The 5,748-nt window shown below is 39.0% G+C and overlaps 1 long non-coding RNA gene across 3 annotated transcripts; it reads right to left on the bottom strand.

The window, feature by feature from the left end:
* Positions 1–3,317: 3,317 nt before the first annotated feature.
* Positions 3,318–5,490, bottom strand: LOC141369123 (uncharacterized). Of its 3 annotated transcripts, none has more exons than XR_012372681.1 (4): positions 5,176–5,490; positions 4,262–4,318; positions 4,116–4,200; positions 3,318–3,433 (listed from the first exon to the last, which is right to left on the bottom strand). It is a non-coding gene; the product is annotated as an uncharacterized lncRNA (long non-coding RNA). The 3 variants fall into 3 exon arrangements; XR_012372682.1 differs by lacking the exon at positions 3,318–3,433 and adding an exon at positions 3,899–4,041; XR_012372680.1 differs by lacking the exon at positions 3,318–3,433 and having other exon boundaries at positions 3,899–4,200.
* Positions 5,491–5,748: the final 258 nt, after the last annotated feature.

Genomic DNA, 5,748 nt, shown 5'->3' on the forward strand with positions numbered 1-5,748 from the left:
GGATGCTCCTGTGCAAGAGCTAATGTGAAGTCTGGCATTGCATGTCTCTGCACCGGGGATGTTTAAGGATTGAACTTGCCCTTGAAGACAGGGACACGCAAGTAGGCTGCACACGTGTGTGTGAGTTAGAGAGAGAGGGGGTTGCATCTTTTATCACGCTGCTGTTTAACCCACACTGTTGTACTTGTTTGCTGTCTCCTCAGCTGGTGAGGGTGAAGGTCTGTCCCCAGAGCAGTATCTGCAGTGTGCCACCCTTCTGATTATCCCACCTCACATGGACCTGCATCTAGTTAATTAAGTTATGTTATTTTTTTCCGTTAAAGGGACATTTCACTCGTGGAAACATTAATCTTTATTGAAAGATTTTTATATCATTAAAAGAAGGAAGTGCAACACTGAAATCTGAATTTCTCCAGTCTCAGGGGAAAATGAAAATGATGCATGACCATTCAAAAACATGACTGGGTTTCTGAAGATACAAAGCTTAAAGGACAAGTTCGGTATTTTACACTTAAAGCCCTGTTTTCAGATTGTTTATGATGAAATAGAACGGATGAATAGAAACAAAGTTCCCGGCTCGGAGTAATACCGTTCCTCACAGCACAACTAATACAAGTCAATGGAGTTGGCAAAAACTACGATAAAACCTGTTGGAATGCGTATTTTGCAGCGATTTTTGTGTGAGCATACCAGTGAACACCCCTGACCACTCGATGAGTTTCACGTCTTTGTAAACGAAAGTTTAATGCATTTTGGGAGGGATTGTTCCGGTGCACCATTAAACCCATTCTAAAGGTAGGAGCTGAAACACAAACACCCAAAAATTCTCTGGGCAGCCGCATATGTCGAAATTTCAGTCAAAACCGTTCTATTTCATCATAAACAATCTGAAAACAGGGCTTTAAGTGTAAAATACCGAACTTGTCCTTTAATGCAAATGGGTGAAGTGTCTCTTTAAAGTTATAATAGTTGTCATCTGAGGCAATAAAATAATTAAAGTCATTTTGCTGTATTATATTTATTGTGTGACACATTTCCATTGGGAGAACAGGGTTATGTTGAAATTAAAAAGATCCCTAGACCATGATGTTTAACTCTTTCACCGCCAGCGTTTTTTTAAAAAGTTGCCAGCCAGCGCCAGCGTTTTTCATGATTTTCACCAAAGTTTAATACCTTCCAGAAAATGTTCTTCTTCAGATATATAAACATACAATATACCAAATGAAAGAACAGACCCTCTGCTTTCAAACAAAAAAAACGTTTCATCCTTCAGTGGTTCTTTTGTAATCAGCTTTTGAATATGGGTAGGTTTCTGCAAAAACACCACATTTTGAGCAAAAAGCAGAGATAATTCCATGTTTGTGACGGACTTTTCATAGAGATCCCATTCAGAGCGATCTTTAAAACAGACACGGACATGCAGCCACTTGCCATAGGGCAATACTTCCGGATTTAAAAAGTTGCGGAAGGGCGCCACCTGGTGGATAATAGCGGTATTGCGGAAAGACGGAAAATCTCGTCATTGGCGGGGAAGCGTTTTCTCTTAATTGACGAGATATCTCGTCAATGGTGGGGTAAGAGTTAATAATGTAGACTTTAACAATCATGTTATCCAGTATGTCTTTCGGAATTTTAAAAGTAGCCAAAAATTCTATTAAAGGTAGGGTAACACATTTTGAAAAATGCTAACGGTAGCCGCCTAGCAATGAAATCCCGATCCCACCCTCAAGTCAAATCGCCATTCAAAGTCACGCCTCTTTCAAAACACATGAACACGCACAGATCAGACGGTCACGTCTCATGTCTCATTCAGCAGTGAGAAAACTTTGCAGTACAAAGTCGAATAACACTTTCAAAATAACCAAACAACTGGTTTACATCAGAATTAGTTTAAGCACACGTATGGTACTTCAGTTGTGTAGACGTAGTAACTATATCGTTACGCTAATCCGTAAACGAATACAAATTTCATAAGCAACACAATGTTTCATCAAAGTAGAATATCTGAATCCATCTCAATACAAACATATCACGTACCTACCTTACCAAAATAAACAGTGCAACGACCCTTTCAGACCCTTTGCCTCCTGCAGCCGTTTCATCTCGTGGTAAAGCAGTAAAGTTACCGATGTTAATTTGGGTTTTTGCTCTTGCTGATCCAGGCAGTTTTTGCTGGTGTTGTTATAAAAGATGTCTTTCGTTGTGTGCCTCCTGTGTAGGTTGTCAATTTAGCAGAAAAGTTTGCTGTTCTCACTGTTTACAGACAGGAGGTGAGGTGAGCGCACGTGAACGCGCCGATGACGTATGGTGTCTGCGTGGACTCGCTGCGCGGTGGGCATTCAAATTACGCTTACGTATAAGGGACAAAAATGGAAACGTCCGTTCGGACCGAAATCTTTTTTGGTCCTACGCCTTTCACAGATGACAAACATTTCTACAAATACATTTAAACAACTTAACACAGTGATTGCTATCAGGATGTGAGGAGACTTTACACCAGCATAACAAAAAATGTTTCAGGATCAAATCTGTTACCCTACCTTTAAGGTTCTAAGCCTGTTGATCGCCAACTAGTAGTAAAATCATCACAGATCCATTGATTTTGGTTGGATTTTTATAATTTTTTCTGTGTAATGAGTATACTGTTTGGTGAAAAGAATGGTATATTGACTAATGTCATAACTTGGCAGAATAGTTGATTGCCAATGAAGTAAAGATGAAAATATTGGAAAAAAGTTAAAAAACGCCTACTTTTTTGCATTAAATTGATGCAAAATTATGCAGAAATGTGTTTTAAGGGTTATTTTTTTAGTGGATGTTGTCAACACGTGTGTTCTGTGTATCTGGAATGCATTTATTGACAGTTTACCCAACCCACTGAGAATTTGAGGAAAAAAATAAGTTTTCACAATTTTCTGATAAAATTAAAGGGTATGTGGCGGGGCAGTGGGGAGAAACTGAATAATTAAAACTCTTAATACTCAATCTCAAGATGTAATAGAAGCAGACTACACCATCCCTGTTCACAGGGGACAATGACAACCCAGAAATAGGGCACAAAGGTTCGTTACCATGGAGGGCAAAGAGACGTGGATGGCAGTACAAAAATATATTTTATTTAATCACACAAATGGGTAAAACATTCAATGTCAAAATATAAAATATTGCTCTAGAAGCCACAATGCGTGAATTTTCTACACACACACACACACACGACAAGCTTTAAGGCAACCAAGGCTTTACCGTAGCCGGGCAGGCTAGCAAAGAGTAATTATCCTAGGCAAAACCACACACACACACACACACACACACACACGCACACACACCACACAGTGAAGTGTAAGCAGTTACAAGCGGCAAACCACACTCCGTGCTCGAAAAGACCACCACCACACGGCAAGAAAGCTAGCCTCCCGACCCGGAGCCTGGCTGCCTGAAACAAACAAAAAAAGACCATTAATGAATGAATAAACAAAACAAATTATAATAAAAGTGATTTCCAAGATGTTGGGGGCTAAACTTACAGTTGGTAATCAGTCAAAGAAATCACTAAATATCTCAAACAAATAGATTAGTTTTAACAAACAGAATGTCCATAAACAAAATGAAAAAAAAAAAACAAATTAATTCATAAAATTGTATGAATTATTAAACTTTTGAAAACAATAATCAATTTCACACACACACTTACAAACAGCCAGTGGCGGTAACTAGAGGGCCGTGCACACTTCACAAATGCTGCCAGGAAGAGATTTAAAGCAGTCCTACTCCAGCCACCAGCTGTGGTATAAAACAACAAAACAAACAAAACAAAAAAAAGGAAAATCTGCACACATGCAGCAGAGCAATGCAGCCAAAGAGCACAGCAAAGCAGAGCCACCAGCAGAGGAGCGAAGCAAAGAAGAGAAGCAGCAAGACAGCAGTGCCGTCTCAAGGCATTTAAGCAGCAATCCGCCACCCCAGTATTTACGTAAGAGCGCTCATTCAGCAAATCAATCGTCCGGTGGTTCCAATGAGACTCACACACAACGCAATCACTGACTGTTAATGAAAGAAACTCGGTTAACTAAACTGATTTAAATGTTCATCAAAATAAAACAGAAAACTATACGTACCAAATAATGTTCACAGAACCACACATTGTACCGTAGCTCACAGCATATGCCACCACAGCTTACACGCCTGAATGATACCTCGCAGCTAAAACAAAAGCACGATTTAATGTAACTGCATAAAGAGTGGCAAATTCAGTTCAACATACCTGAGGATTAATAACAGCCTGGACCCACCGCGATGCCTCAACAACGTGTTATTCCAGCTATAAAAACAAATGGCTGAGTGCCTTGAGGAGGTGAAAGCATGGATGTCGCAAAAATTTTTAAGTTTAAATGAGGAAAAGACTGAGTGTATAGTGTTCACACCTTCCAGCTCACGCGATAAAACTAATGTAAATCTTGGCTCCTTGACACCATATGTGAAGCCATATGTTAAAAACCTGGGCGTGGTACTGGACAGTGACCTAAAGCTTGATAGACAGGTCAATCAAGTTGTAAAATCATGCTTCTACCAGCTACGAACCCTGGTGAAAATTAAGTCTATACTCTCAGTCTCTAATTTTGAAAAAGTCATACATGCTTTTATCTCCACAAGGCTGGATTATTGTAATTCCCCATACGGAAATGTAATATATGTGAATATATGAAATATCCCTATATGAAATATATGGTAATATAAAGTAGAAACATATATGTACATATATGTACAACCATATATGACACCTATTCGAAAATGGGACAATTTCATATATTGACATATATGTCTATCCCATACAAATATATGTTTATGTGTGCAAAAAACATACATAGACATATATGTCATCTATATAATTATTTATATATGTGACATACATGACTTCACATATATGTCTAATATATGTTGCATACATATACTTATCATATATCATAAAATAATTAAATTTTAACCATGGTTTTTATCTATTTTTTGCATGTTTCAGACCACAGGTAGGACGTACAACCCATTCACACAACTTAACACACAAACACAATTTATTATTTATAAGGTACCTGATGAGTCCAGTCGGGCCTCGAACCCGGGAAATGATTTACAAAGATGCCAGAAAAACACTGCAACGTTAGCCTCTTTAGCTAAACATACCTTTGACGGGAAACCACTCGCGCGCACACACAAAAGGGCGGAGTAACCAGTGACGCATCTCCAGGTGGCATAAACGCAGTCTTTAAATAGACCAGCATTAACTGCTGATAGGCTAATCACTACTTGGGAGGGAACCTACCCTACCACAATCACATACACTAAAATGGCCACAATTTTTTTTCGCGATATTTCCGGCAGAGCAGACCCTTCAATTATTGGTTCTTGGGTTCAAAGTTAACAGAAAAAACACAAATAAAAAGTATGGCAGACCATGTCAGGTTCAACCCATTTTATTGAGCTTTTGAGACTTTGGCTCCCCGACTATTAAGTTTACTCGCGTTTATATCAGTGACGCGTGCGCAGCTGGAGTGATGTAGTTTGATGCGACGTTAGCTCACAGTACAAACATCTGTTGGTTTAGAAAGACGAGAAAGAGACGCAACGGTAAAGGTGCAAGTCTAGGAAAGTAAAGAGCGACAAGACCATCTCAAATGATCATCCCCTGATAGCACCATTATAATCTCATTATCTAAAGATCTTATATACAGGTATGTTTCCTGTCTGTCTTGTGCA

This window comes from Misgurnus anguillicaudatus, chromosome 12, assembly GCF_027580225.2.
Source record: "Misgurnus anguillicaudatus chromosome 12, ASM2758022v2, whole genome shotgun sequence".
In the NCBI taxonomy this organism is placed as follows: domain Eukaryota; kingdom Metazoa; phylum Chordata; class Actinopteri; order Cypriniformes; family Cobitidae; genus Misgurnus; species Misgurnus anguillicaudatus.